The sequence below is a fragment of the Carica papaya genome, chromosome 6 (genome assembly GCF_054855325.1).
Source record: "Carica papaya isolate Zhongbai chromosome 6, ASM5485532v1, whole genome shotgun sequence".
NCBI lineage: Eukaryota > Viridiplantae > Streptophyta > Magnoliopsida > Brassicales > Caricaceae > Carica > Carica papaya.
Genome location: NC_142314.1, coordinates 28130403 through 28143506, shown reverse-complemented (window position 1 = coordinate 28143506; position 13104 = coordinate 28130403). Strand labels below are relative to the sequence as shown.

Below are 13104 nucleotides of genomic sequence, written 5' to 3'. Positions count from 1 at the left end.
GAAAATATTTTCAAAAACTAGAAACAAAGTAGAAACAAGAGAGGATCTATTTGAAAATAAATCTAAAAATTTTGGGTAAAAGTAAAAAACAAATGGCCACGTGGCCTACCACGTCAGCAGCACGACCGATCGTCGCGCACCGCGTGGCAAACAAGCGAACATGCATATATGCTGGAAGCCACACGGGCGATCAACGTGCCAACAGATCCAATGGCCCAGATCTCCTCCCATACACACAGACTGTCCAGATTCGTTTTCTCTTCAGGAACGATCGAGCGGCTAGATTTAATCTGATTATGCGGTCCAGATTAATTTCTCAAATAAAAGTGATCCAACTGCTGGGACTAAGCCACGTGTCTTAGCAAGGACGGCCTATATCAACGCGAAGAAGATATTTAAGCGTCGTTTTTCAGAAACCTTAACCCTAATTGCACCTAAGCCCGCTGGAGAAGATTAAGAAGGGCGGCAAAAAAAAAAGTCGACGATCGCCGTCACCGCCATATTGAAGCCACCGACGCCGCACCGGAGCCGCCACCGACACTGGAGAGGTGAGTTTTTTTCCCACTTTCGCTTCGAAATCCAATTTTAACCCTCTCCATACCCATATTGATGCCGAAATGCCAAAAGGGAAGTTGAAAAATGAGGGCGAAGCTCGGCCAAGCCGCCGCACCCACAACCCAAAAATGCTCCGGTGAGCCCAATTCCCCTTTCAATTCCCTTCAATCTCTTGACCATTGAATTCCAAACATATTTCTATGCAGGTCGATCGTAGAAAATCTCCGATCACGAGAGAGGAACGATGGAGCCACCGGACCGAAAAAACCTTCCCCTGCCAGTGAGATTTGATTTTTCTCTTTTTCTGGCCAACAGATGCCAACTAACCTTAAATTTTGCATATTTTTACACGAAATCGGCCGAAACTGACCAGGCCTAGAGGGGACGCTACCGTGGGCGATGGAGCTGGCGCTAGAGCACATCGTCGACGTCGTGCCAAAACCCCAAACTGGCTGAAAAATTTTAAAAATCTTTATTTTTTGTCTTTCTAGGTATTTTGGAATACGTGATGTGTATTTTTTATTTTTGCAGAAAAAATCCAAGAAATTCAGGAACTGCCGGAAGTGAAGTAGAAAAGACGATGTTTTGAACACCGACCCGGTGTAAGAATCTCTCACCTTTTTCTCTCGTTACGATTAATTAAAGTTTAATAAGTAATAACAGTATAATTTGTAAATATTAGAAATTCTTGATTAATTAGGAGCTGGTAATTAGTCAGTCTATAAATGCTCTACCTTATCTATGTTGCCTATTTATTGCTATACTATTTTACTTGCTTACTATTACTTTGTGTGCTTTAATTTATTGGTTTTAATTGTTTCCTTTTTTATTAGTTTACTCAACCGTTTTTATCCCTACCTGTTGATTGATTTGCAATAAATATCTTCATCATGTCTCCCTTAGTTGTTAATCTATTTATTTGTATTGCCTGTAAAATTATCGCTCTATTGCTCTATGAATATGGAATGAGTTGGTTGTGTGTGTAATCAGTGGCTGTAAATGATGTGAACATGTATGCAAAAGGAGTTATCGGGTATCATGAGAAAAGATGTAAGGACCTGATACATAGGGCAAACCCTATCGTGGACATTACCTCAGTCGAACGGTGTTGGGAAGTCCCAGACCGAAAGGGTTTGGAAAGTATTTGTTCACCCTCATATCAAATGGAGTATTGAGGCAATGGTATATTTGGCGCACATTACCAAATAGGGTATGGGAACGGTTGGTTAATTAATAAATCAAATATTAGGTCCACATGTAGGGAGAACTCCAATGGACCCCAGACGTACCGATAGGTAGGTAAAAAGGTAAAGTTGACAATTATTATTTCTTGGAATGTACAATAAATTGTTATCTTGATTATCGTCTTCATAAGTCGAGTTTGAAAACTCAAAAAAAGTGAGTATGAAACTTATATTTTTACATTAAATGAATTTATTTAAAAAGAAAAATGGCTCAATTGGTTATTTTATAACTTTTACCAACCTTTGATTTTTCGTATCGGTCATTAAGTGTTGACATTTTTATTGAACTAGTGTAGCTCATCCCTCTTATTTAACTATTTCAGATCAGGAAGAACAAGATCCAGATCCTGAACAGCAAGAAGGTTAGCGACTAAAGGTTGTCTCCCGCATCCCATCAGAGTTGTCATGCCGAGGTTGACCCTATAATATTTTAATTACATTTCTATTTATGTGATTTTAATTTTCTTAAAGGGACATTCTCATAATTCTATTGGGTATCCTAATTTATTATGCCATGAATGTAAACTCTAAACTCTCAATTACTTCCGCTATTGTTTCATTAACTCAATATTTCATATCAATTAAGTTTTGGGCCTCTACAGTTGGTATTAGTATTGCGTTCCTCGGAACCATTTCTTGCACAAAGGTTAGAATCATTCAATACAACCCAACACTCAACCCTTCGTTGTGAAATGCAGGTACAAAGGCATGAGAAGAGGAAGGGCCCTACTGAACAGAGCATCCTAGGATAGGTCGCTTGGAGAGGATGTCGATCAGTTCTTCGAGATGCTGGAGAGACTCATCTCTACTCAACATACCAGAAAAGAAATGAGGGAGCTGTCTGACCCTCCACCACTGTCACAGTATGAGTCACCCCTACAACGAGAAGATCTAGTGCCATCTCCGTACAACCCTGCTCCTCCACTGTATCATCCGGCACTGCCACAATACAATCTGATGCCCCCACCATACAACCAAGTGTCGTCATATGATCACCCGATCCCTCTACAGTATAATACAGTTCCTCTTCTATAGGACCTAGTTCTATCCATGATGGACCTATACTACATTGAGATGTATAAAAGACTTAACCCGTTTATTTTTACAGAGGTATCCACTTTTAAAGAAGCTGAGTACTGATTAACAAAGACAGAGAAGGCCTTCACAACTCTTGGGGTGGTTCCCGAACAGAAAGTTATACTTGCTACTTACATTATCGTGGGTGAGGCATGTCATTGATGACAAGTGAAATTGGCCACCCTATCTATTTTGGTCACCTAGGAACAGTTCCTAACAGCTTTCAATGCAAAATACCTACAAGAACATTTTCAACATTTGAAGGAAATTGAGTTTGTACACCTGATCTAATGCGATAAGACAGTGTTTGAGTATGCCTGAAAATTTTAGAGTTGGACCGATACTCTCCTGAGAGCATAATGGATGAAGGCAGAAAGACAAGGAAGTTTGAGTGGGGCCTCCATCCTACGATTAGACAACAACTATATATATTCGAGCTTAGCACCTACTCAGCAGTTTTGGCCAAGGCACAACTGATAGAAAAGAATCTTCGCATCTTTCCTCTAGAAGTGAGAAATTATAGGCCCCCAGTTCCATATCGCAAGCCAGCACCTACTGCACTAATTTAGCAGAACAAGAGACTTAGCCCCGTGACTCAAGCTGCTCCTCAGGCCCCGGTAACAGGACGCAGCAGAACTTGCCAGCACTGTGGCAAAGACCATGGGGACTGACCCTGCTATCGCTTCAACAATACCTGCTACATATACGGAAGTGTCCAGCACTACATAAGATAGTGTTTGCAGAATCAGAATCAGGTCAGACCTCCAATCTAGGGCAAAGCCCATACCCTCATCCAGTAGGATACTAGAGCAAATCCGAACATGATATAAGGTACGTACACTATTTGTAATTACTTTACATATGTTTTAATTGATACTGGTGCATCACATTCTTTTGTTTCACATACTTTTATAAAAAATTTGAATGTGTCACCTGAAAGTCTTGATTCTGTATTGTTTATGTCTATACTTGGGAATGAGACATTATTAGAAAATGTCATATATACATCTTGTTTCGTAGAAATAGCAGGTAGAAAATTGAGTGTAGATCTGATAGCACCAGATACGGAAGATTTTGATGTAACTTTGGGAATGAACTAGTTAGCGGCGTATCACACTACCGTGGATTATTTTCATAAGAAGCTTGTATTCAACATTTCTAACGAAGAGTCCTTCACAAATTAATAAAAGTTTTAGATATTGTTCCCTCATGGTAACTGCATTGTTTATCTTATACTTTAACTCAGTTATTCTTTTCTACGTTAGGCAAGCCTAAGAAAGAAATTGGTATTCAAGAGATTTCTATAGTCCGAGATTTTTCAGACGTATTTTCTAATAAACTACTAGGATTTTTGATGGATAAACAAGTTAAATTTTTCATAAATCTTTAACTAGGCACCCAACCCATTTCAGCAGCTCCTTACTAAATAAGTCGGGTTCAGATTGAAGAACTGAGAAAATAGATCGAAGAATTACAGGACAGTGGGTTTATACGACACAATATATCTCATTAGGGTGCTGGAGTCATGTTTGCAAGGAAAGGTGATGGATCCTTAAAGTTGTGTATTGACTATAGGGAATCAAACAAGGTCACAATCAAGAACAAGTACCCCCTCCCCAAGATTGATAATCTTTTCGATCAGTTACAGGATGCTGAGATTTCCTCCAAGATTGACTTGTGTTCGGGTTACAATCAAGTAAAGATCAAAGCAGAAGACATCCCCAAAATGGCCTTCAAAACCCGGTATGAGCACTATGAGTTCTTGGTCATGTTATTATTGTTAACCAGTGCACCTACCATTTTTATGAACTTGATGAATATGGTCTTTAGGCAGTTCTTGGATTAGTTCGTCATAATGTTTATTGATGGTATCCTAATCTATTCAAAGAGCAGGGAGGAACACGTTCAACATCTGACTTAGATTTTACAGGTTCTCAGGGAAAAGATTTTATATGCAAAATTGAGTAACTGTGGGTTTTAACTTGAGCAGACTACCTTCATAGGACACATAATATCAAAGGATGAGGTATTAGTGAATCCCGAGAAGGTTGAGGCAATGATAGGTTGGGAGAAATTGACTTTGGTTAAGGAAGTTCGAAGGTTTTTGGGCATGGTCGGTTATTATCATAAGTTTGTAGAAGAGTTTTCAAGCCTAGCCGTCCCCTAACACAATTTACGAAAAAAAACGTCAAGTTTGAGTGAAATGATGAATGTGAAATAAGGTTTATAAAACTTAAAAAGAAATTAACTACCGCACAAATTTTAGCTCTACTGAGTGGGATAAGTGGATATATAGTATACAGTGATGTGTCATACTAAGGACTGAGTTACGTTCTAATACAGCACAAAAAGGTCATAGTTTATGTGTTCAGATAGTTAAAAACTCATGAAAAGAATTATCCCACCCACGACTTGGAACTCATCGTCATTATTCACACTTTGAAGACCTGGCATCACTACTTGTATGAAAAAATATTTGAGATTTATACAAATCATAAGAGTTTAAAGCATATATTCACCTAAAAAGATCTCAATATATGTCAAAGGCATTGGATAGAGCTCTTTAAGGACTACGATTGTAAAATCTTATATCACCCGAGTAAGGGTAATGTAATAGTCAACGCTCTCAGTAAGAAAAGTGCAGGTATGTTGGATCACATAATGGTTTCTGAATGTAGGGTAATAAAGGCTGCACAACAGATACAGCTCTGAGATTTAAAAAGGACCACATGTCTAGCTCATCTAGCTGTCCAACCCGAATTGATTTAGAGAATAAAAGAATCTCAACTGGCTGATCTCACTTTAACAACTCTAAAAAAGGATACAAAACAGGGTTTAAATCTAGAATTTTGAGTCTCTGCTTATGGGTTACTTAGATTCCAGAACAGAGTATGTATTCCAAATGACAGTGAACTGAAAAGAAATATCATGACAAAGACTCATAGTTCAAAGTTCACTATGTATCCCGGAAGTACTAAGATGTATTAAAGAATGCGACCCCGATTCTGGTAGAGTGGGATGAAAAAGAAAATTTTCAATTTCATCTCCAAGTGCCTTGTATGTCAGCAAGTCAAGCAGAGTATCAACGCTCAAGCGGGCTACCTCAGTCATTATTAATTTCGGAGTGAAAATGGGAATATATCACTATGGATTTTATAACAGTGTTGCCTAAGGCATACTCGGAGCATAATGCAGTCTGGGTAATTATTGACTAACTCATCAAGTCCTCTCATTTCTTGGCCATCAGAATGACTTGACCCCTTGAACAAGTTAGTTAGAATCTATATCTGAGAGATAGTCGAACTACATAGAGTTCCAGTGACAGTGGTATCAAACAGGGACCCCAGGTTCACCTCTCAGTTTTGGATAAATTTTCAACAAGTAATGAGAATAAAACTATACTTTAGCACAATATTCCACCCTCAAATAGATGGATAATTAGAACGAACTATTCGTACACTGAAGGATATGCTTAGAGCTTATGTTCTAGACTTCGGAGGGCATTGGGACGATCACTTATCTCTGATAGAGTTCACCTATAATAAAAGTTAATAAGCAAGTTTTGGCATGACTCCGTATGAGACATTGTATGGCTGACCCTGTAGATCGCTGATTTGTTGGGAAGAGGCAGATGATAGAAAATTGATTAGCCCAGACCTCGTAGATGAGATCATAGCAAAGATAGTTAAAATCAAGTAAAACATCTAGACTGCCCAGAGTAGGCAGAAAAGTTACACAGACACCCGAATGAAAGACTTGGAATTTGAGAAGGGTGATCGGGTGTTCCTTAAGATCACTCCCTTTAAGGATATCTCCAGAACTATTCAGAGTTCATAATATATTCCATGTGTCTGTGCTACGCAAGTACAACCGAAACCCTCATATGTCTTATCTTATGAGTCACTTCCACTCCATGAGGATCTATCCTACGATGAGGTATCGGTTGGTATTTTGGACCAAAAGAGCATAGTACTTCGCAACAGAGAAATTCTCTTTGTCAAGGTCCTAAGGCAGAATTACTCGAAGGACGAGACCACTTGGAAGTTAGAATCAAACTTCAAAGCCCAATACTCTCAACTGTTTGACTAGTGAGAGAGCAATAAATTTGAAGGACTAAATTTTCTAAAAGGGGAGAGAGTTGTAACACCCAGACCCAGAATTTAGGCCCGGATAAGTAAATTATAATGATAAGATAAATTAGAAAAAAAATTAAGTTTAATATTAATTGAATTTTTGAAAAAAAATTGTGTTTTGGATGCATTTGAAAGTATTTTTAAAAATCAGGGTCAAAGTAGAAATAAGAGATGACCTATTTAAAAAGAAATATGAAAAACTATGGTAAAAGTAAAAATAATTAAAAAAAATTTTGGTTGTCGTGGACCACCATGTCAGCAGTGTGATCGGTTGTCGTGTGTCGTGTGGTAGACAAGCGGACACGCGTCCACGCAGGAAACCATGTGAATGATCCGCGTGTCAGTGGATCTAATGACCTAGATCTCCTCTTGATCCCACGGACGACCCAGATCCATTTCATCTTCAAGCACAATCGAATGGCTAGATTTAACCCAATCGTGCGATCAAACGACTAGGAGTGCGCAATGTATCCCAGCATGGATGGCCTAAATCGACGTGGAGAGGGTATTTAAGCATTGCTCCTCAAAAATTGTAACCCTAACCGCACCTGACACGCTAGATAAAAAGAAGAAGGGCGGCCAGAAGGAAAGCCGATCATCATTACCCCTGCATTGGAGCCACCGCCGACATCGAGGACTTGAGTTTTTTTCCTCTTTTGCTTTAGAATTCAATTTTAAGCCTCTCCACATCTATATGGGTGCCAAAAGGCCAAAAGAGAAGCCAAAAAACGAGAGTAAAGCTCAGCCGAGCCACCACACCCGCGACCCAAAGTCCGATGAGCCTGGTTTCGCTTCCTATTCCCTTCAATCTTTCGATCATTGAATTCCCATCATGTTTTTGTGCAGGTCGACCAAAGAAAATCCCCCAGTTGTAAGAGAGGAATGTGGGATCGCCACACCGGAAATCCCCCCCACCGGTGAGTTTTGGTTTTTCTCTTTTTCTAGCCAACAGAGGCCACATAACCTTGAATTTTGCAAGTTTTCGCACAAAATTAGTCAAAACTTGCCAGGCTAAGAGCAGACACCGCCGTGGGCGCCGGAGCACGGCACCGCTGCCGCACCGAAATTCTAAACTAGCTGAAATTTTTAAAAAACCCTTATTTTTGGTCTTTTTGTTTATTTCGGAATACGTGACATAAATTTTTATTTTTGCAGAAAAAATCTAAAAAATCCGAAAATCGCTAGGAAGTGCAGTGAAAAAGGCAATATTTCGAACACCGACCTAATGTAAAAATCTTCCACCCTTTTCTTCCGTTATGGTTAATTAAAGTTTAATAAATAATAACTGTATAATTTGTAAATATTAAAAAAATTTGATTAATTAAATATAGGTCACCAGTGGAGCCAATAACTAGTCAATGTATAATTGCCCTAGTTTATCTGTATTGTCTATTTATTGCTATACTGCTTTACTTGCTTATCATTACTTCATGTACTTTAATTTATTGGTTTTAATTGCTTTCTTGTTCATTAGTTTACTCAACAATTTTTATCCCTATATGTTGATTGATTTGCAATAAATGTCTTGCTCATGTCTCTCTTAGTTGTTAATTTATTTATTTATATTACCTGTGTAATTATCACTCTATTGCTCTGTGAATATGGAATGAGTTGATTGTATGTGATTGGTGGCTGTGAATAATGTGAACATGTATGCAAAGGGGGTTATCGGGTATCATGAGAGAAGGTGTACGGACCTAGTATAGAGAGTAAATTCTATCGTGGACATTACCCTACTCGAACGAGACTGGAAAGTCCCATACACAAAGGGGCTGGGAAGTACTTGTTCACCTTCGTACTAGATAGGATATTGAGGTAGTGGTAGGTTTGACGTCCATTACCGGATGGGGTATGAGAATGATTGGTTAATTAATAAATTGGATATTGGATCCACATGTAGGGGGAACCCCTATGGACCCTCAGAGGTACTGGTAGGTGGGTAAAAAAGTTGACGATTATTGTTCTTTGAAATGTATAATGAATTGTTATCTTGATTATCATCTCCATAAGTCAAGTTTGAGAACTTAAAAGGTGAGTATGAAACTTAAGTTTTTACATTAAATGAAATTATTTATATAAAAAAAAAATGGTTCCATTGGTTATTTTATGATTTTTACCAACCTTTAGTTTTCCGTACCGGTCATTAAGTGTTGACATTCTTATTTGGATAGTGTAACTCATCTCTCTTATTTAACTATTTTATATTAGAAAAATCAAGATTTAGATCCTGAATAGTAAAAATGTTAGCGACTAAAAGTTGTCTCCCACATTCCATCAGAGTTGCCCTGCGGAGGTTGACCTTATAGAATTTTTGTTATATTTCTATTTCTATAATTTTAATTTTCTTAAATGGACATTTTTATATTCTTATTGAATATCCTAATTTACTGTGCAATGAATATAAATACTAAACTCTCAACTGCTTCTGCTATTATTTCGTTAACTCAATATTTTATATTAATTAAGTTTTGGGCACTTATATAAGAGAGGATTAATTGAATTTCTAAAAATATAAGTAACTTAAATTTAGAAATTAATAAATCAAGCTAAAATTGATTAATAACTTGTTGTAAAATGTCCAAAAACAGTCCAAAATATGGATTGGGCTATACTATGCAAAACTAATATGGTCATGATGTTTTTGAGATTAAATGCTAGCAAATTTAGTACTTATAAAATCAAGTAATATACCATCATTAGTTTGAGCACATATATAGTTTAGATTTAAAAAATTTGATACTTGGATACTCAAATTAGACTTTTCATGGTAAAAAAATAAATAAATAAAAGAAAAAGAAAAAGGCATAAATTTTATAATATAAAAACTAATAATTTTTTTAATTTAAAAAAATGGAATGATCTTCATGCTTAAATTACGCTATTATATTTTCTCAATAATTATTAAACCATATATACCAAATTTTGCTAAAAATAAATTTCTATATGTATTAAGTTTCAAAACCTCCAAATCATAAAGTATATGTTAAAATCCACATTAATTTCATGTTTTGTATTCATTTATTTAATTAAAAATAATATAGCCTAACTAATTTTTAGCAAATAAATTAAACAGATCTAGAAAGTAGGACATATATATATATATATACACATATGCACATTAGTAAAATACAGTGTAAGCAGTAGTTGGGGAGTGTGACATGGTGGGAATTGTCTGCAACATTGTAATTTATAATTGCAGGCTTTGGTGAGAGCGTGGTGTAATCATTCATCCATCCATCCATCCATCCATCCTTTCCTGTTTTTCCTATTAAATAAATAAATAAAATAATATTAATATTATTAATATAATTCCTTTTGCTGCCAATCAACTCAATTTCACTTTTCCAAAAACTTTCACCTTTATGTCTCAGTTACCTACACATATAAATATATATTTATATATATATATATATATATTTTTAGGATTAAGATTATAATTTTTGACATAATTTTAAAATTAATATCTAACACTTAAAAATTTAAAAAAATAAATAAAGATTCTTTAATTATTAAAAAGTGTTAAATAATCATTTCTAAATCAATTTTAAACAAAAATAACATAAATTTAAACATACATCAAACTTTTATTTTTTTAAAAAAAGAGAGAAGAATATATGAGAATTGGCCACTCATTATCTTGTAAACAGAGACAAAAAGAAATGATGGAGTTTGCCAACCACCTCATCTCCAAACTTAGGGCCCATCATTCTTTTATACATATATACATATATATATATATCCTTATATATATTCCTATATGTATCAATATACATGCCTATGTATATGTATATATATATATATATATATATATGTATGTGATTAAAAAAAAAAAAAGATCATACACATATACGCACATACCATGAATAATTACTACTCTTTTTTAATTACTATTTTTTTGATGTTAAACCAAAACACCCTGCTAAAAGTGCATAAATCTTAAATGATACCATATATTTCCCAACTTATACTTAAATGACATCACTCTCACCTCATCTTCACGCTGGCATCACCCCAATATTACCTACTACAAAACTAAAATTAAACAAAGAAATCATCTATATATTCTTCAAAAAATTTATATATTTTATTAACTATATTAAATCAGTGTCTATCAATTTAATTACACTAAATAATAGGTAATATTTTAATGTATAATAAATTAAAATTTTGTTGATTTTGACATATTTTCTTAATTGAATGAGATTTTGTTCTTATTTCATTCCTTTTTTTTTTTTCCTTTTTCTTAACATTTTTTACATATCAAAATTAATATTTTTTTTTTTTTTTGTATGAGGAGCTAATTCAATACATATTAAATACAAATTCCTCTATTAAACGATAAGCCAATGATAAAAAGAATGAAACATTGATTTATTAAAAATTACCTCTTCGACCATTGAGCATGATTCTCAATGTCCATTTTTAGTGTTTATCTTCAACTTAGATGTATAGTCTCCTATCTCTTCCTCTTTCAACACTGTGCAAATAGAAATACGTGATTAAACTACTACTTATTAGATCAACATTTAATTTTAACACCAAAAATGAGCATATGAATGCATATGCCAGTGACGAAATAATTAACATTTTATCTGGCTTTAGAAGTAAAGTGAGAACATAATGAGTATAATTAGTTATATATTCACACATGAAATACATCCTTTGTTTTATAAGTAGAGAATATAATGTATCATTTAGTGACCATTTAACTCACTTCAACATCAAATGTATTTATTGTTTAATTTTCTTAATAAAAGTTTTTTTTTTATATATAAAATGAGGTAATTTCTCATATTTTTATGTTTTTAAGAGTGCTTTTTCTTTATGAATAGATCCTATATTGTTCTATGAGCTACTCCTAGCTCATAAAATAATATTTTGATATTCCTACTTTACATCATGCTGCACTTGACTTGTAACAATTAAATATGTTTCTTTGAAGTATAAGAAAACTAACTAGTTTTATATTAACAATGGACAATGTAGTCAATTCTTTATGTTAGTTTTTTTTGTTATTTCTTCACTAAATTGTCTCTTATACCTTAAAAATCTTTTACACATTCCTTAAATATAAGAAAATCTTATTTCTGCCAAAATAATTTTCTCGATTCATAATTTGTCTTATAAGGAATTCTATCCCTATAAAAACTCAAACTCCTATTAGAAATTTCAAGTATTTAGCTTGCTAATAATAATATAAATAATATTTAAAAAAAATTATTTAGCGAAAGAATTAAAGTTTAAAGATTGCGTTCCTTATACTTTACTTAAAACACCCAAATAGAAGCTATGGGAATGCTTTAGAACTTAAAACGAAAAAAATATTAACAATAAATATGATTAACTTCTACTCAAAATTGATGAAGGAGAAATGGTAATTGTTTAACTAGTCTCTTGCTATTCAGGATCTGGGTCTTGATCATCCTGATACGAAATGGTTAATAAGAAAGGGGTGAGCTACATTAGCTCAGTAAAGATATCAACGTCTTACCGCTAACACGAAAAATCAAAGAGTTGTAAAAAATATAAAACAACCAATGGAGCACACTTTTAATAAAACTCAAATATTTGTGCATTCGTTATTCGTTTCACTGAAAATGTTAGTATTTTCTCTCATAACCTGTAATTTCTCAAAAGCCATAAATTAAGATAAAAATCAGAATAACAATCTAATAGTATACATTTCAATATATATAACATTTGATTCTTCATTATTTTTCCAAAGTCGGATTCCTTACCATGTCTATCGCTACTTTATCATTTTGTCTTTCCCTACTAGTATCGCTAAAGGTCCTTAAGGATTCCCGTTATACGTAAATACATATACTTTCTTTGTAATTAAATCGATTGTCCTCATACCCCGTCCGGTAATGAGTGCCACAACTAAAAACTGTCTCAATATCCCGTCCGGTATGAGTGAAACTTTTAACCTCCTAATCCCATCTGGTGTGAAACTTCTCAGCCCTATATAGCTGATGGTAATGTCCACGATAGAGTTTACTCTATGTACCAAATTTGTACACTCTTTTTCATGACACCCAATAGGCCATTTCATTCAACAATATTAATTTACACATACCTTTTCTTTTATTTAT

The 13104-nt window shown here is 34.6% G+C and overlaps 1 long non-coding RNA gene across 1 annotated transcript; it reads left to right on the top strand.

The window, feature by feature from the left end:
* Nucleotides 1-1060: 1060 nt before the first annotated feature.
* Nucleotides 1061-2212, top strand: LOC148253475 (uncharacterized). Its single transcript, XR_015812927.1, has 2 exons — nucleotides 1061-1157; nucleotides 2123-2212. It is a non-coding gene; the product is annotated as an uncharacterized LOC148253475 (long non-coding RNA).
* The last annotated feature ends 10892 nt before the right edge of the window (nucleotides 2213-13104 follow it).